Genomic DNA, 20524 nt, shown 5'->3' with positions numbered 1-20524 from the left:
TTGACACAACGAGGACTAGCTTGCCGGCAAGCAACCTCGGTAAAAAAATTCATTGTGTCATCATTTGATTCTAAGGTGATTGGTCTTCATTGGTATTCATTCTTATGATTGATTGGTTTATTCCTCGACTTGGCGGTATAACCATCTTGATCTCTCTCTTTACATAACCGCAAACTAGTTGTCAAGCTCTTTAGTGTAGCTAGTCGTGATAGCTTGTTAGTTTGGTTAGTGTGACTCTTTAGTTAGCCTTTGAGATTTCACTAACTTAGTGTAGCGATATAGCCATTGTGTGGATAGAGATTATATAAACTAGAATTGTGGTAGGTGGCTTGTATTTTTAGTAGGCTAGCGCAATACTCGCTTCACCTCATATTTGTCTAGCCGAGTTGTTAAATGTTGTTGTAGAAATTTTTAATAGGCTATTCACCCCTCCTCTATCCATTAGGACCTTTCATCGTCCACCGCCCGCAGACGGCTTGTCACATCCTCAATGGTGAGGGTGGACAAGTCCAGCATCGTCTTTATAGAGAGAGCGATCTGGATGTACTTCACCGGCACGGAGTGGAGGTACTTGAAGACCGCCTCTTCTTCATCGATGGTGACGCCGTGGCTCCTCAGGTTGCTGATGAGCAACTGCAGGCGGAGGGAGAAGTCCTCCACCAACTCACCATCCTTGAACTTGAGATTGGCGTACTCCTGCTTCAGCAACTGGGCCGTCGCCTTCTTTGCGCGGTCGGAGTCGACGCGCATTGCTGCAATGGCCTCCCACGCCTCCTTAGTAGAGTTCTTCGCCCCCAACGGCTTCCTGTACTCCGCTGTCACAACAGCGAGGATAGCCTCCAACGCTGACATGTCGTCTTCTTCGTTGCCGGTGCCCTTGTCAATGGCATTCCAGAGCCATCGGGCTCTGAGCTTGATCTTCATGGTCACTGCCCACTCGTCATAGTTGGTGCGAGTCAGCGTCGGCCAACTGGTGTCGCTGACCTCCCGCACCGTGTGCACGACGACCTCCTATCGTGGCTGGGTAGCCACAGCAACGTCGCTGCTGTCGCCCATCTCCGAACCGTCCGTCATCGCCAACGGTTAGTCCGACGACAACGCTTTGTACGGCTTTGATACCACTTATTGGTCCTTCGGTTGTCCTGCACAGGTAAGCAGTAAGCTTACCAGCACACTCACGCACTATAGCTAAAGGTAGAAGAAGATATTGAGAATAGCTCACACACAGCACAAGCCCAGCGCTGACCGAAAGCTCCGCTTCTGGATATGGCAAATTGAAGAACTCTTTTGCATTGCCTTAGGTGTGATATATATACAAGTGATAGTACCTCTATCAGATATATAGTTGTTGGTGAGTACACCAACTACCTACTCCTAAGGTACACCAACTACTCCTAGTACTAGCAGTATAAAGCTTAGGTCAGTCCACTACCAAGACATGGCTGATGTAATAGCTACCAACTAATATACTAGAGATGGCCTATTGCCATACTGCTAGAGCAGTAGAGACTGGACAGACGAGCTGACCAAATGCCAACTTTGCTGCAGTAAGAGAGAGATCAGCACAGATTATGTGTTACATCCTTCTCACCAATAAAGCCACCTTGTCAGTGACAGCAATACATGCATTACGATGTAGATGAACACGACAATGACAAGCACCAAAATGTAAGCAGATGTCTTCAACTTCCTGCAGCTGCCTGCAGCATATGCACCGAGCAGACCGAGCATGTCCAATACCATTGCTGTTTTCATGGCAAGGAGAGATCTCTTGTACTTGCTTATTGTATTGTTCAACAAGAAAATTACCATGACTATCGACGCCATGAATGTCGTGGAATTGCAATAGAAGAATACCTTATACCGTCTTGGGTGGGTATCAAGAAGAATTGGATCACCAGCAAAATGACCTTCCTGGTCATCAGGCCAGATCCCACCTGGTGGGAGCAGTGCAGCTTGGTATGTTACAGTAACTGCTAGAGTTCCAATGAGCATCAAATCTTTGCGCCATTTGTGCTCAGTTCTCTTCCTAATCCTGATACTTCTCTCATGATTTATGGATGTATGTTGGCGCTCAAAAGCCCCTATGCTGAACATCCTTTCCAGGAAATCATTCACCTTGTCCTTGGCAAATGTCAGAACCAGGACTTGAATCATGACATAAACAGACACTGCAAGAACAACAAGGATGACATACACCGATGTTAACACTTTCCTGCAGCTTCCAGCGGCAAAAGCACCCATGAGGCTCATCAGATCAATCAGGACAAATGCACGCAGCGCATAGGATTGGAGGCCCTTGTGACATAACCTTTTACTAACAAGCAACATAATCAATTAATCATAGCTAGGGATGCCACGCAAGCAGTGGCATTGAAATAGAAGAAACCTTGTAGCGGAGCGGAAACTCATCAAAGAACACTGGGTCACCTGCTCGGTGGCCACCATTATTGTCAGCCCAGAAGCCACCCGGTGGGTTTATGCCATCCTGATATGTGGCAGAAGCTGCAAGTACTGCAAGCAACATAAGAAACTTACGCTGTTTTTCCAAATTCTTCTCTTCATCATCACTATCAATTGTATCATTTCTTCTGAAATGATTTATTATCCAATTCAGTCGTGTCTTCAGAGCCACAGATAGCAGAACATGAAGTATGACAGATGAAAACAAGAAGCATTAAGATGAACGCATAGACAGATGTCGAGAACTTTCTGCTGCTTCCAGCAGCATAGGCCCCCATAAGACCAAAGAGATCCAGTATCATGGCTGTTTGCAATATGTGGCGCTTAATAGCACCAATGGTAATCAGCTTGCTCTGAAGTAAGGTTATGATCACCAAAGATGCTACAAATGCCGTAGCATTGCAATAGAAGAATGCCCTGTAACGTCTGGGGTGCATGGCCTCCAAGATTGGGTCCCCTGCAATATGCCCATCAACACTGTCTGCCCAAAAGCCACCAGGTGGATTGAGCCCATTGATAAGTGACGGTGGCAGCAAGGATGCCAAGCACTAGGAGATATGTGCGCAATTTCTGTAGGTCATCCTTTGCATCACCAGAAATGCTTGACATGCTTCTGTTGGATGGATGTTGTGTAGTGGGCCCTGACAGGGTAGAATCTCTGTCATTGTTTGGAATCCCACTCCCCTTCTCAACAAAAGAGCACAGTTTCTGGAGCACTTCATTCTTCTTCTCTCTCATCCATCCAATGGACTTCTCTACACATGCTGGCTTTGTCACAAAAGGTTCGAGCCACTGGAGGAAGAGGTAGAGCAAAACTGCACCAACAAGACAGAACACATACAGAGATGTACGGACCTCCCTGCAGCTCCCAGCACCATAAGCCCCCATAAGCCCAAATAGGCTCACAAGCACACACAACCGCAGAGCATTTGACTTGACAACATGATCCACTGCTGTATTACTGAGGAGCATGATGATGATCACAAGGGATCCAGCAAAAGATGTTGCATTGCAGACCAAGAATGCCTTGAACCTGTAGGGGTGGTGCTCTAGCAGCACTGGGTCACCAGCAAGATATTGAGGCTTCTTGTTGTCAGGCCAGAAGCCACCTGGTGGGCTTAGACCTGCAATATATGTCACTGATGCTGCTAATGTGGCAAGAACCAGTAAGAAACTGCGATTTCGCTCCAATTCCTCCATCTTGTCAGAAGGCTCTTGCTCATCTGACCTGCTCTGTGCGTTCTTGAAAATTTTACCCAGGAAATCCATCCAGAGACTCCGGATACCCATGAACATATCCCGCAGCCATTTAGGTGCCATATGCCGGAAGAATATGACATGGAGTGTGACATATGCGAAGATGCCGACAAGTAATACCCAAATGTAAATTGAAGTCCTCACCTCCCTGCAGCTCCTGACAGCATAGGTGTCGTAGAACCGATCAATTTATAACAGCACAAGTACAATGGCAGCCTGCAAGCGATCGCACTGTCATACTTGAGCCCATATAACCCCGATAGTTCATCGAGTACTACGACGGGTCTCGATAAACGATCCACGTACAACCAAGATCGTACATGATTCAACATACAAGTCACATGTTACATAAAGTTCACGGATACAGTTCATTTATCAGAGTACAAAATAAGGTTATTACAAATCAAGTTCGATAGATAGTAGCGGAAGCAAATTAAAGTTCAAAACTAGCATTTGCAACATAGTTCAAATACAGTGCCAACTCCTGATCACAATCCACAAAAGCATATAAGAGGGATTATTAAGGATACCTGACCAAGGCTCACTCATCCACGACGGGACAGAAGCAGTTCTTGCAATAATAGTGATGTGGGGGGTACGACCCCGGATACCCACGGCAGACCATATGGGCTGCGCCCCCAGGGGTGGTCCAGCCCACAAGACGAAGCCTTGCGGAGCACGGCGCTGCTCGGCGCGCACCGCAAGACACCGAAAAGATATCCTGAAGATACTACGAGATCTATTAGAATACATATGATCTCATGATTCCTATAATCTGTTATAACTTTTCGGTTATCTCCTAGATCTAACCAACTTGTAACCCTGCTCTCCAGACTATATAAGGCGGGCAGGGACCCCCTCCAAACACACGCAATATCATACGATAGCCAATACAAACCAACAGACCACAGGAGTACGGTATTACGTCGCGCTAACGGCCCAAACATGTCTAACTCTTGTATCTCTATTGCCTTCTTATTCTCGATTACACGCATCTCTGTCGATCAATCTACTTTCGTGGGATACCCCTCGGAGGACTGTCGATGATATTCTGTCAACAGTTGGCCCGCCAGGTAGGGGTGTGCGTGTTGTTTCCATGTCGAACAAGATAATACGTTTTGCAGGCTCTTTGTTCCTCCCACAGCCTAGCCAGATCTTCTCGATCGAATCGATCTCCTAGATCGTCAACGCTGACAGAGTCGGAGAGCTCATCGAGCCGGTGCAGATCGATTCTACGCCGATCACCCCAACACCTACGACTACAGATCCAATCTTGAAACCACCTCTGAGGTCGTCTTCATTGACAATTCGCCGCCCGCTTCCCCGCTACCCGAGGAGGAAAATCAACAACGACGATCTGATCGCATCCATCGATCAGGTCGGCTAGAAGCTCGCCGATTGCCTCTCCATCGCGGAATCGGCTCTGACCACTCTAGTTCAGCACTGACCACCCTCCGATTCAGATCTATCAGAGACTAATCAGGAAACGCCAAGGGTTATGGCCCTGCCCTTTGGGCTTACCTGTGTCGCCGCCACCTACCAAGTTGCCCTAAGGGGCAAATTCACCGACCAGGCTAGAGATATCTATCCTCTCGCCAACCAGCTCTCACCAACTGTCAACATGCTACACGTCGGTTGATGCCCAAAGCATCCCTCCAAACCATCCTAGAGAAAAATGCAGACTCCGAGTCCTAGGGCTCTACGGAGACTATCGTCGAAATCACCACCGTACAACCTCCTTTCCCTCCTTTTCGTGGAGGCAGAATTTTCAATGTCAGTGTCAACAGCCCCCACGGGACGGGGAAACCGAGGAGGACCGCGTCGCTCGCATCAATAGGAACGTCAACTGCGTGCAACACCGAGCAAATGAGGCTACCCGCAACGATCAGCTCAACTCGCAAGGAAGGCCACGCCCACTCCAATGCAACCTTGACGATGAATTTGTCCATGTTGATGGCCACGACGTCTACAAGACCCCAAGCGCCAACTTGGCCATGGCCGCCAATAAGCTCGTCTGGCTCTCACAACACCAGAGGTCACCAAGGTCGCTGCCATGCTTAAAGCGGTGCACTGCTAGGTCAACGAGATCCGCTAGGATCAGAGACATTCCTACTCGACGAGCTCGATTCACCAATCCGCCATGCCAAGATCTAATCGCCACCCCAGCAGAAGTCGTTTCGACAACCAGTACCACGACGATGGACAACCTCTCTAGGGGGGAGCTATGGGCAACCGCGTCGACTACCCTCGCCAACATGACCAGGAAGTCGACCAGGACGTCCGAGCGCACATCAACAATCTTCGACACGCGCGACGTCATATTGACGAGCGTCGTTTCTCTCGCCATGAAGAAGTACGCCGCTGTCAAGAATATGAACAAGAGTTCAGTAATCCGTACTCAGCCCTCTAGCCACTCAATGTTGGCAACGCCGCAGATCACGATGATGACGATCCCGAAAGGGCCCCGACCATTCACAAGGGCACTCCAAACACTCCAGTGGCCTTGTGGTTTAAAAATCACCAGAGTCGAGCCCTACAAGGGATGGATGAACCCCACACAGTGGCTACAAGCTTATGTCACTGCTGTGCGCACCACCGGGGGAGATACCAGCATCATGGCGAACTATCTTCCTATCATGCTCACGCCAACTATGATGAACTGGTTCACAAGCCTTACCCCGGACTCCATTGGATCCTAGGAAGAGCTGAAGAAGGTCTTCATCGACAACTACATGGCTACGTGTACTCGGCCGGGCACCAAACACAATCTGAACCACATCTACCAGAAAGTTGTTCGAGCTCCTCCGTAGCTACATCAGATGCTTTTTCGAGATGAGGAATTCTATTCCTAACATCACAGGAGCTGAGGTCATATTGGTGAGATGATTACGACTGCCGATCAGTACGCCGATGCCGAAGAGGCTGAAGTACACTTCAACGAGGATGTAGGCACTCATCGCCCAACTCACCGCAGCGATGAGTGACCCGATGACCGATGCCACGGCGACCGCCGCTACGACGACCGCAGTCACCATCGGGACAGTGGCCATGATCGGCTAGAAGGATCCAAATCTAGTCAATATTGACGTCGTTGATAAACCTCACGCCAAGCGCAACTACGATGAGCAATACAAGAAGATCATCGAAGGCCCATGCCCCCTCCACAAGAATAGCAAGCACAAGATGAAGGACTGCCTTAGTTTGGCTAAGGAGTTCCAGGCTAAAAAGTCGGACAACGACAACAACGACGGAGCAAGAGGCCGCCAACCACCTGGGGACAAAAACAACAACGCCTTCTAGGACCATGACAAAGTGGTCGCCACCATCTTCGAGGGCCTCGCTGCCATCGAGAGTAGAAGAGATCGGAAGCTCACCGCCCGCCGGGTGCTCATCGTCAACGCGAAAGATGCCGTTGCCAACCCTAGACAACACAGAAGATTTGCGATAGACAAGAAGGAGGCTATTAGGGCAAAAATAAAATGGCTCCTAGCTGCCGGATTTATTAAAGAACTGTAAAATCCTAAGTGGTTAGCAAACCCTGTTCTCATTCAAAAAAACAATAAAGAATGGAGAATGTGCGTTGATTACACTGATCTTAACAAACACTACCCTAAAGACCCCTTTGGTCTGCCTCGGATAGACAAGGTTGTAGACTCCACCATCGGCTGTGAACTGCTCTCCTTCCTCAATTGTTACTCTAGCTAAAACCAGATATCCCTCAAGGAATACGACCAGATCAAGACATCGTTCATCATGCATTTTGGTGCGTATTGTTATACCACCATGTCCTTTGGACTCAAGAACGACGGGGTGACCTACCAAAGGGCCATCTAGATATGCCTCTATCAACAGATGGGCTGCAATGTCAAAGCATACATCGATGATGTGGTCGTCAAGTCCAAGACCACCGATAATCTCATCGCTGACCTCGAAGAAACTTTCACCAACCTGAAAAGGTATAGATGGAAGTTGAACCCTTTAAAGTGTATCTTTGGAGTTCCATTCGGCATACTCCTGGGCTACATCATCAGTGCCTGTGGCATCGAGCCCAACCTCAACAAGGTCTCCACCATAACCAACATGAAACGGCCAACTTATGTAAAGGACATATAGAAGCTTATAGGATGCATGGCTGCTCTCAGCCGCTTTATATCATGCCTCGATAAAAAGGGACTATCGTTCTTCAAACTCCTCAAGGCCTTTGAGCACTTCTCTTGGTCAGAGGAGGTAGATACAACTTTCGAGTAGCTTAAGTTGTTTCTAACAAAGCCTCCAATCATGACAGCGCCTCGACCAGATGAAACCCTACTAATATACATCGCTGCCACTTCTCGTGTCATTAGCACAGCTATTGTCATCGAACATGAGGAAACCGGGCATTCCTATAAGGTGCAATGTTTGGTCTACTTCATTAGCAAGGTCCTTGATAAGCCCAAAACTCATTAATCTCAAGTTCATAAACGGCTATACACAATTCTAGTCACGTCGCGCAAGCTCCGCCATTACTTTGAGTATTACAAGATTGTCGTGGTCACCGAGTTCCCTCTGGGGGACATCCTCCGCAACAAAGAGGCCAACGGCTGCATCATCAAGTGGGCTATTGAGCTCAGCACCTACTCCATTGAACTCAGAAGTAGGCCTACCATCAAGTCTTAGGCGCTCGCTGACTTTGTTGCTGAGTGGACCGAGATCTAAGAGCCCATCCCTGCTACTTGCCCCGAGCACTGGGTGATGTACTTCGATGGCACCCTCAACATCAATGGTGCTGGTGCTGGCATTCTTTTCATTACACCGATAAAGGACAAGGTCTGATATGTTCTCTGAATTCATTTTCCAGCCTCCAACAACGCCGCTGAATATGAAGCATGTCTCCATGGACTTCGTATAGCCATTGAGCTCGGCGTCAAACACCTCATGGTATACAGAGACTCCGCACTGGTCATCAACTAGCTCAACAAAGACTGGTCTTGCTCCAGTGAGAAGATGGATGCATATTACGCCGAAATTAGGAAAGTCGAAGGGAAGTTCTATGGTATCGAGTACCAGCACGTGGTACGAGATCAAAATTAGCTCCCTGACCACCTATCTAAGATACGCTCTTCTCACACCGTGATTCTGCCTAGAGTCTTTGTTCAAGACCTCTTTACATTGTCTATTAAGGAAGAGAAGGAAGTTCAAGAAATTCCCCCTGCCGAGCAGTTGGTACTTACAGTACCTTTATCGAATGCTGGTTGGAGGGAACAGATCATCAAGTACCTCACCAGTGCCGATGTACCCGCCGACAAGACTGAAACTAAATGCCTAATCTGTCGAAGCAAGCATTACGTGTTGGTAGACAGGAACTTGATGAGGAAAAGTGCCAAGGAAGGGATACTGCAGAAATGCATCAACCAAGAAGAGGGAGTGAAACTACTTCTCGAAATTCACTCTAGATCCTATGGCAACCACGTGGCCTCGAGAAACCTGGTCAGCAAAGCCTTTCGAGCTGGTTTTTACTGGCCCACGGCCATCATCGATGCAGAAGACCTCGTCCGATGTTGTGAAGGATGCTAATTTTTTGCCAAGCAAATACATATGCCAGCACAAGAACTATAGACCATCTCAGCTTCCTAGCTTTTCGCATGCTGGGGACTAGACATGATCGGGCCTTTTAAGCTAGTGCCAGGTGGTTTCCATTATGTGTACGTCACCATCGACAAGTTCTTCAAGTGGATCGAATACAAACCGCTTGTTTCGGCTACTACAATGAAGGTAGTTGAGCTTTTTGAAGATATCATCCATAGATTCTTTCTCCCGAATAGCATTATCACCGACCTTGGAACTACATTCATTGGTCATCATTTTTGGGACTTCTGTGAAAACCTATGCATCTCCATCAAATACATCTCCGTTGCCCATCCTAGAGCCAATGGCTAGGTCAAACAGGCGAACGACATGATCCTTGATGCCCTCAAAAAGAGGCTATATCAGAAAAGAGAAAATCATTCGGGCAGATGGCTCAAAGAGCTCCTAGCTGTGGTCTGGGGACTGCGCACTCAAGCTAGTCACAACACCAGCGTGTCTCCATATTTCTTGGTCTATGGCTCAGAAGCCATACTACCATCGGACATTGCCCTTCGAGCACCTAGGGTGGAGCATTATAATGAAGAGCAAGCCATAGCTGTTCGGACAGAGGATGTCGATAGGGCCGAAGAAGAATGCTTGACACTTGCATCCACATAGCCAAATACCTAGAAGGCTTACGGAGATACTACAACCACAACGTCAAAGATCATTCATTTGCTGTCGACAACCTCGTTCTCCATAGAAAATAGAAAACCAAAGGGATGCACAAGCTCTCCTCCCCTTGGGAAGGGCCTTACATGGTCAAAGAGGTTACCCGACCAAGGTCTTATCGGCTAAGTGACTTGAACGGAATCTACTCCTTAATAAACTCCAATACGTGATCTCCATAAACGCTCCACCATGTTTCTCCATATCTCCAAGACACTTCGCCAATCGCCGAGCAGCACACATTCTGCTCTATGCTCTTTGGAGAAGTCCCAGTCTCTGATCTCTCCTACATGTGCTATGGGCTCCACGCTCTACGTTATGGGTGGTTGGCTGTGGTTCCTTGGTCATGCCTATCGTGCATGAGCTCTGCACTCGATGTTATGGAATATGGGCTAGCTAAGGCCAAGAGCTCAGTAACGAACTAACTGCTCAGACGCTACTTATACTATGTATAATTGTGTTAGGGTTAACACTACAATTATTTTTCAATGAAATACTGGCAAACTGCATAAACATGCACATGTCACTTTACAACATTTATACATATACATAAATGTTTGTCTGGGCCCTTGCACGTTTTAACTATCCTCTCTAGCTATTACAGATCACTCTCTGAGTAGGTCATTATGTTTGGCCCTCTCCGTCCACCTCGCTAAGTAGGTCGATGTCTCCAGCCAGCCTCTTCACCGTGTCCTCCACATCATCTTCTAGCTTCTGCTGCTTCATCGCGCCTGTCCCTCTGGCGAATCTAGCCCCTATCACTCGAAGATCAATAGAGGGGTAGTGGGACTAGACCACCGCTAGGGCATGGGTCACAGCGGAGATAGTGGCATCACGGTTGAAGCTTTTGAAGTTCTCCCATGCCGCCTTGCACCTATTGATGATGGTGTCTAGATGAGGCGGCCTATCGTCAGGCTGAGCTGCCTCCATGTCGATGCAGTCAAGCACCGGCCTAACTCTGGCCACCATGGCATCGAGCTTTTGCCTTTGGGTCTGCGCCTCCTGCTCCAGCATGTTGAACTAGGCTTTGGTCTTTCAACGGTATTCTATAGGCACCAAAAGCATCTGTCAAATGAAGAAGTCACTTCAGCAATAACTCCGACCATGAAGTATTCACCTTTCAGCTCCTCGGCCAGCTTCTCTGCTCGCCTAGATGCTTTCTTCTCCTCCTCCTAGAGTTGACCAATGACTTGGTGCAACTGACCAAGCTCCGCGTCTTGCTCTGCAAACATAACGGTCGTTAGCAACAATAAGACTATTTAGCAATGCAAAGCAAATTCACCAATCCGCCATACCTTTTTTCTGCTCGGAGGCATTTCTTAGCTACTCAGATTTGTGCTCTAGCTGCTTGGATAGACTCGTCAACAGCTCAGAGCTACGTTCTAGCTGCTCAGAGCTGCCCTACAACTACTCGGACATGGTTGCCAGCTACTCGGATAGGACACCCTTCTGGTATTCTAGATCCCGCACGTTGGATTTGGCAAGATCATGCTCGCGCTGGGCTCTCTAGACATTTTTCTCCATAAGCTTCACTGCCTCCTTTAGTTTTTTGTTCTCCTCGGTGAGGGGCTCCATCCTCTTGATCAGCTGTCGTTGTTGTTTGTCAATTCATGATATGCCCTGCAAAAGCAACAAGATTATGAAGAACCCTAATCTTCGATGACATAGACAGACATTGCCGACGCAAACTAACCTTGATCTGCTTCATCACCGTGGAAAGGGTGGACTCTAGCCTTTTGACTTCCTTGGTGGTGTCCCCTTCTTCCACCACCACAACTTCATTGCCCCGCTTGTGGAGGATCCGGATGGCTAGAGGTCGAGCTTCCTCATGCTCAATCTCTTCCACTTCATCCTCCTCCGCAGTTGGGGGCACCGCCAGGGGGCTCAGTGGTCGCATAGCATGATCAACCATGCCCTCTAGCGCCTTAGGGAGCGTCGTATGCTCCTCTAGCACCATCGACTTCTCCACTCTAGACTCTAGCGCGGCGTCAGCAACTCCAGCTTCTGCCTTTGAAGACCCAATGGCTTCCACCATTGCCCCAGGCACCGCTTCTGGCTCATCCGCCGTTAGTGCCAACCGTTCTCCACCGCCAAGTCCATCAGCAGCGGTGGTTGACTCCTCTACAGGTCGCCGAGCACCCAGGGACTCTTGGATGATGTCTGTCGGCATTGCCTCCAACCTAGACCAGCCCCTAGCTGCTCGCCGATCTGGACGGATGGACTCAAATCCTCCGTACGCCTCACTCTACATCAGATTAGCTCGTAACTCACCAAAAGAGATAAAGATATGACAACAAAATAAGTCCAAGGCAAAGATACTTACATGTCGGCCTCCCAATACACTTTTCTAAACCGGTGATGCCTACCCAAGCCCCCAGGCGTGACCCTAGGGTCGACCTGCGTGCCCTAAGGTGGAGGTCTCATGGCCTCCACCGTCGGCCTCTCTTCCACCTACTGCTGCTTAGGGACTCCCTTAGCCTATTGCTCGGGGACTTCCTTCCCTCCCTTCGATTGTACCTCCATGCACGTGTTGGGCGGAGGCACTTCAGTGCTTGGTGGAGGAGCCACTGGAGCCCCGTTGTCATCCGACCACTCAGACATTGCCGCACTCTATGTCTGAGTAGTCTGGTCACCACCAAGCGAGATGCCACTCGGCTTGCGGTGAACAACACCCACCATCTTCCTCTTCTTTTGGGCTGGCTCATCTGCCGCTGCCCTCTTCCGTAGACTTTCTCCGACACAAGGGGAGGACTCTCCATCTGACCAGCATCCATGCCTCTAGACTCCGATCAGGCACTAATGGCACCTTCCTCAGGCTGAGTTGTTGGCTAGGCATCCACTGCCTTTGGCCAATCGTCCACTGCCTGTGAATGGATCTTTCCACAAATTAATTAGTTCACTGCTCGACAATGGTATAGGATAAAAAGGTCAAGAATAAACAATTGAGATGTTTACCTGAGGGGGCAGGTTCATACAGTTGAAGGCCCTGGTCTACCCTAACACGCTGAATGAGGCATTTCAAGCGAATAGCTCTGCGGCCCGCTCTAGCACATCATCCCTCATCGGCCTCTCCATCCTCTCCCGCGTGCCATCAGTGTCCCCCTTGAAGTCAAAGCCCATGTGGGCCCTCTCCTTGCAGGGCTAGACATGGCACACTATGAAGCTCGTCACCACTAGTGCGATGTTCATCTTCATACCCTTTATTAGGCTGAGGAGCTCCCTCACCTGCTCCATGTTAGCACTACTCGGCTTCTCTGACTAGCTCCTCTGGTTCTCCAGAACATGGTCGACGTTGTAGTGGATGGCGGGATGGTTCTACTTCATGTAGAACCACCTGGCGTTCCACCCCTTCAGCGAGGTGTTTAGTAGTACAGTGATGTACTCAGTCACCATTCCATCACAAAGTTGAAGATACAAGCCACTGACCACCCTGGAACCACCACCACCCTTCTTCAGCCAGAATAGATGACGGAAGAGGTTGAAGTGGGGAAGAACTCTGAGACACGCCTCATAGAAATGGATAAAGATAGAGATGTGCAAGATGGTGTTTGGGTGGAGGCTGCATAGACTAACTCTTCAGAACTCCAGCAGATTCCTCAAGAAAGGATGGATGGGAAATCCTAATCCATGCCAGAAGTAATCCTCAAAAACATAGCTTCATCGGTATGAGGCATTGGGTAGGGTTCACCGCTGGCTGGCCACCATCCAGCGGTGACATAGTCTGGAAGAATGCCTAACTCCACCATCCTATTGATCTCTACCTCCCCCATGAGCGACGGCACCCACTCATTGTCACAGCTAGCTCCGGCGGCCGCCTTCTTTGGGTTTCCAACTCCCCTCTTCGGCGCCATCTCTCAGATCTGGTTTGGGATTGGTGGCGGAAGAACTTATGAATCTGGAAGTGCGAGGGCTGAGGAGGAAGATGAAGTGGCAAAGTGGCAAAGGTGGGAGTGCGGGGTGCAGTGGCGCAGTTATAAAGCACTCCACCCACCTTTCGCATTCTAGGGTTTTTGAGAAAAATCGCTCCAACATTTGCGCCTCTCCGAATTCTCTAAAATGGCGTGGTGGGCCGTTACCTGGGCTTTCACGCAACTGTATCCCGTATTGCCCATTTTTTGCCGCAATTTGTTACTATTCACTGAATATTCGCCGACTTCTCCGCAATCCATTAAGGCTCAGTAACTCCTACTATACACCCGTTACTCTGATTTTTTCTCTATGATTTGTTTTCTCCAAGATTTCCACTTGTAGCTCAAGGACTGCGTCATCAATACGACTTGGTTCCTCACCGCACTTGGGATTTTCTTCTGAAGACTGTTGTTTCTGACCCTGGCACCATGTGACAACGTCACCTACTATCAGGCTCGGGGACTAAGTGGGCACACTTCACCTTGCGGTGAATGTGTTTTTCTCATCTCGAGGCTATGCCCATGGACTGGCTCCCTAGTCGACTAGTTTTTTGCTTTTCTTCTACTTTGGACCCTAGCTCCACGTGACTACGTCATCTACTATCAGGCTCGGGGACTAAGTGGGCACACTTCACCTCACGGTGAGTGTGTTTGCTTTAATCTAGAAGACTTCGCGCCTCTTGAAGTTGAAGAGACTATCTCCCTTTCTCGTCATCGGACTCTAAGTGGGCACACTTGGTCCACTGTAGGGAAATTTTTGATTTTGGACTTGAGCTCCTTACATCCTTATGGCAAGCCTAACTTGGGATACACTACTCGGTGACGGTTCAAAGCTGCTCAGCGATGGTTCACACTACTCAGCGATGGTTCACAACTGCTCGACAACTCATCATGGTGGTTAGACCATGAGTTTGACTGCTCAACTTTGTTCGCACCTGCTCAGACAAGCTCAAGGCGGCGATGCACAACGGATACAAGGCGCTTGAGGACTAGCTATGGGGGGTATGACCCTGGATACCCACGGTAGACCACATGGGCTATGCCCCTAGCGGTGGCCCAACCCACAAGATGAAGCCTTGTAGGGCACGGCGCTGCTCGACGCATCCTGTAAGACACCAGGAAGATATCCTAAAGATAGTACGAGATCTGTTAGGATACGTATGATCTCATGATTTCTGTAATCTGTTATTACTTTCCAGTTATCTCTTAGATCTAACTGACTTGTAACCCTGCCCCCAGACTATATAAGGTGGGCAAGGACCCCCTCCAAACACACGTAATATCATACGATAGCCAATACAATCCAACAGACCATAGGAGTAGGGTATTACGTCGCGCTGACGACCTAAACCTGTCTAACTCTTGTGTCTCTATTGCCTTCTTGTTCTCGATTACATGCATCTCTACTAATCAATCTACCTTCGTGGGGTACCCCTCGGAGGACTGGCGATGATATCCCATCGACAGCGAGGGGCTCCATCCTCTTGATCAGCTCCCTCCGTTGTTCGACAGTTTGTGCTATGCCCTACAAAAGCATCAAGATTATGAATAACTCCAATCTCCAATGTCATGGGCGAACATTGATGACGCAATGCTAACCTTGACCTGCTTCATCGCCATAAAAAGGGTGGACTCTAGCCTCTTAACCTCCCTGGTGGTGTCTTCCTCTTCCATGACCACCACTTCATCATCCTGCTTGCGGAGGATCCAAACGGCTTGAGGTCATGCTTCCTCACGCTCAATCTCTTCCACCTTGTCCTCCTTCGTAGCTGGTGGCACCACCTGGGGGCTCGTTGGCCACATAGCATGTTTGACCACGCCCTCTGACGTTTTAGGGAGTGTCGCCTGCTCCTCTAGCACCACTAGCTTCTCCGCTCTGGACTCTAGCATGGCGGCGGCAACTCCAACATCCACCTCTGAAGGCCCGGTAGCTCCTGTCGTTGCCCCTGGCGTTGCCGCCAACTCGTCCACTGATGTCACCAACTGTTCTCCACTGCCAAGTCCATCTACAGTGCAGTTGACTCCTCCGCAGGTCGCTGAGCGCCCAGGGACTTTGGGACAGGGTTTGTCAACATTGCCTCCATGGTAGGACTGGCTCCTGGTTGTTTGCCAGTTTGGACGGATGGATTCAAATCCTCCGTACGCCTCGATCTGCATCAGATTAGCTCATCAATCATCGCAACTATAAGGATCCGACAACAAAATGAATCCAAGGCAAGGATACTTACATGTTGGCCTCCTAGTACATGGTTCTGAGCTGGCACTGCCTTCCTAAGCCCCTAGACATGGCTCTAGGATCAACCTGCGTGCCCTAGGCTAGAGGTCTCGCGACCCTCGCCATCAGCCTCTCCTCCGCCTATCGCTCGAGGACTCCCTTCGCTTGCTGCTTGGGGACTTTCTTTGCCTATTACTCGGGGACTCCCTACCCTCCTTTCGGTTGCACCTCCGCACGCGTGTTGCACAGTGGCACCTCGGTGCTTAGAGAAGGAGCTACCAGAGCCCTGTCGTCATCTGACCACTTAGACATTGCCACACTCTGCGTCCGAGTGGTCTAATTGCCGCAAAGCGAGATGTCATTCACCTTGCGGGGAGCTACACCCGCTATCTTCCTCTTCTTGCGGGCCAGCTCATCTGTCATCACCCTTTTCCCTCGGACTTTCTCCGACACTGGGGGGCTCTCCGTCCAACCAGCGTCTGTGCCTCCAGACTCCAATGAGGCGCTGACGGCACCTTCCTTAGGCTGAGTTGTAGGTCGAGCATCCACTGCCTTCAGCCAATTGCTCCTCGAAATGCCCGAGAAGTACGTCGCTCGTTCCTGCAAATGGATCTTTCCATAAGTGAATAGGTCACTACTCGACAATGGTACAGGATAAAAAGAATTAGGAACAAACAGTTGGGACTTTTACTTGAGGAGGCAGGTTTGTGCAGTTGAAGGCCCTCGTCTGCCCTTGCACACTAAACAACACGTTCAGAGCGAATAGTTTAGCTGCTCGACGCATCACATTGTCCCTCGTCAGCCTCTCCGTCGTCTCTCGAGTGCCATCAGTGTCCCCCTTGAAGTCAAAGCCCATGTGGACCCTCTCCTTGTAGGGCTGGACGTGGCGCACTATGAAGCTCGCTGCCACCAGAGCGCCATTCATCTTCACGCCCTTTATCAGGCTGAGGAGCTCCCTCACCTGATCCATATCACCACTGCTTGGCTTCTCTGACAAGCTCTTCCGGTTCTCCAGAATGTGGTCGATGTCACAGTGGATGGCAGGATGGCTCTGCTTCATGTAGAACCACCTAGTGTTCCACCCCTTCAGCGAGGTGTTTAGCGGTATAGCGATGTACTTGCCTACCATCCCGTCATGGAGTTGCAGATATACACCGCTGACCACCCTTCTTCTTCAGCCAGAATAGGTGACGGAAGATGTTGAAGTGGGGAAGAATCCTAAGATACGCCTTATAGAAATGGATAAAAATTGAGATGTGCAAGATGGTGTTTGGGTGGAGATTGCATAGACTAACTCTCCAGAACTCCAACAGATCCCTCATGAAAGGATGAATGGGAAATCCTAACCCGCGCTAGAAGTAATCTTCAAATACTACAGCTTCATCGGTATATGGCATCGGGTAGGGCTCACCGTAGGCCGGCCGCTATCCGTCGGTGACGCGGTCAAGAAGAACGCCCGCCTCCACCATCTCATTGATCTCTACCTCCCCCATGAGCGACGACACCCACTCATTGTCATGGCTAGCTCTGGTGGCCGCCTTCTTTGGGTTTCCAACTCCCCTCTTTGGCGCCATCTCTCAGATCTGGTTTGGGATTGACGGTGAAGGCGCATGTGAATATGAATCCAAAAGTGCAAGGGCTAAGGAGGAAGACGAAGTGGCAAAGGTGGGAGTGCGGAGTGCGGTGGCGCAGTTATAAAGCACTCCCCCCACCTTTCGCATTTGAGGGTTTGGGGGAAACCGCTCCACGATTTGTGCCTCTCCGAATTCTCTGAAACAGCGTGGTGGGCCGTTACTTGGGCTTTCGCGCAACTACAGCCCGTATCGCCCACTTTTTGTCGTAATTTCTTACCACTCACCAAATATTCACCGACTTCTCCACAATCCATTAAGGCTCAGTAACTCCTACTGTACAGCTGTTACTCTGGGTTTTTCTCCACGATTTGTTTTCTCCAAGATTTCCACTTGTGGCTCGGAGACTACGTCATCAATATGACTTAGTTCCTCACCACACTGGGACTTTGTTCTGTTGACTATTATTTCTGACCCTGGCACCACGTGACCACGTCACCTACTATCAGGCTTAGGAACTAAGTGGACACACTTCACCTTATGGTAAATATGTTTTTCTCATTTTGGGGCTATGCCCGGGGACTGCCTGCCTGCTCGGCTGGTCTTCTGCTTTTCTACTTTGGACATTGGCACCACATGACTACATCACCTACTATCAGGCTCGATGACTAAGTGGGCACACTTCACCTTACGGTGAGTGTGTTTGCTTTAATCTAGAAGACTCCGTGCCTAATGAAGTTGAAGAAGACTATCTCCCTTTCTCGTGGCCAGACTCTAAGTGGGCACACTTGGTCCACTTCAAGAAAATTTTTGAATTTGAACTAGAGCTCCTTACATCCTTATGGCAAGCCTTACTTGGGATACACTGCTCGGCGATGGTTCACAACTGCTCGGTGATGGTTCACAGCTGCTCGGCAACTCATTACGGTGGTCGAACAATGAGTCTAACTATTCAGCTTTGTTCACACCTGCTCGGACAAGCTTAAGATGGCGTTGCACAACGTATACAAGGCGCTCGGGGACTAGCTGTGGCGGGAACAACCCCAGATACCCATGACAGACCACATGGACTGCGCCCCTAGGGGTGGCCTAGCCCACAAGACGAAGCCTTGCGGAGCACGGCGCTGCTCAGCGCGCCCGACAAGACATCAGAAAGATATCCTGAAGATACTACGAGATCTATTAGGATACGTATGATCCCATGATTCCTGTAATATGTTATTATTTTCCAGTTATCTCCTAGATCTAACTGACTTGTAATCATGCTCCCTAGACTATATAAGGTGGGCAGGGACCCCCTCCAAACACACGCATTATCATATGATAACCAATACAAACCAACGGACCACAGTACGTCACACTAACGGCCTGAATCTGTCTAAGTCTTGTGTCTCTATTGCCTTCTTGTTCTCGATTACACGTATATCTGCCGATCAATCTACCTTCGTGGGATACCCCTCAGAGGACTGCCAATGATATTCTGTCAACACGTGATAAATTATACCATCTGCAACAATGGGAATAAAACCCTGAGTACAAGAAGGTACTCAGCTAGACTTACCCATCATAAATCAGAAATAAATTGACTCTAAGGATTATGCAAGGCTTTATAAGTGGAGGTATCTTGACAACATTTTGTATGAAAAGCGATTAACTCAGTTATACAGTTGTACTTTGGTCACCAAGTTAATTAAAGCTATTCATCTCTAGATTAGCAACTATCATATGCCAAACATGTAGTATATCATTTAATAGCATACAATAGTAACCATAGCCGGTGTAGTAATTCCATGTTTATCCGAACCATCATATTCCATAATATAATTACTACGATGTTGGAGCTAGCAAAGTTTCTCACTATCCGGGAGAGACGGCGATTTGAAATGATTTCAACCAGCTGAGAATTTATTCCTAACATAAACCTAGGCAGACCAGATCAACGGTCCCTTTGGTACAACTCAAGTCCATATTTCACGGGTTCGCCTAGCGCCGCACAATCAAGGACAACCAGCTGCTAGGACGTTCAGGCCTGGCCTATCCTTGGGCTCACGTCTGGCTCCCCGCACATCCTTACTACCGTTCAGAGTGCGCACTCTAACAGAGCAGGGCCTGGTTTGAGTTGAGCTACTCGGCTTTGTGGTCGGAACGAGTTATCTGGCCAGCTAAGTGATAGACATGCGTCCAATCTTGTCAGAAGGGCCAACAACGGTATGGTCCTTAATCGACACAGATGGAATCACATGAGTCAACCTACACATAGACTCCGCCCGACCTCTATTTATATTACCCCATGGTTTTTTTTCCACGATAGCAAATATCGCCAACCGTACTTCGATATCCACCTATATCTCGCATGTGACAGGAAATCACCCAACTTCTATCGGTCTAAGCATGACTAAGCATATATTCGACCCTAGACCTACACAGGGTTAAAGGTATATGTATCTGGACATGGTAGTTCCATGCATCAAGTATTTCCAACCAACTCTTATAACCTAATGCATCAAACATAAAGGACTCAAATAGTATTTTATAAAATATGAGAGACTTAGAATGCTCCGGGGCTTACCTTTGAGAAAAGAGGTGAGTCAGTGATCTGGGCACTCAGGGAGCTCATTGGGAGTCTACTCCTCTTCTCCTAGAGCGGCGGCTTGAGGAGTCACCTGCTGATCCCCTTCCTCTTCTTCGCTGAACTCCAACAGTGTTATCTCTTCGGTCGATTCTATATGCATGAGCATGGAATAAGATATTACGAATGCATATATGATGACACGTATAGTATGATACAACGCGATGAATGCATCCTCATAAGTACTTTCAACAGCATGGTATGAAAA

General features: G+C 48.9%; 1 pseudogene; it reads right to left on the bottom strand.

Moving 5' to 3' along the window:
* Nucleotides 1-1576: 1576 nt before the first annotated feature.
* The window catches only part of LOC136523904 (uncharacterized), a 50101-nt pseudogene continuing 31153 nt past the window's right edge, over nucleotides 1577-20524 (bottom strand).

The sequence above is a fragment of the Miscanthus floridulus genome, chromosome 18 (genome assembly GCF_019320115.1).
Source record: "Miscanthus floridulus cultivar M001 chromosome 18, ASM1932011v1, whole genome shotgun sequence".
Taxonomy (NCBI): domain Eukaryota; kingdom Viridiplantae; phylum Streptophyta; class Magnoliopsida; order Poales; family Poaceae; genus Miscanthus; species Miscanthus floridulus.
Note: the sequence above shows the minus strand (reverse complement) of the source record. Positions and strands in the feature narration are given on the sequence as shown.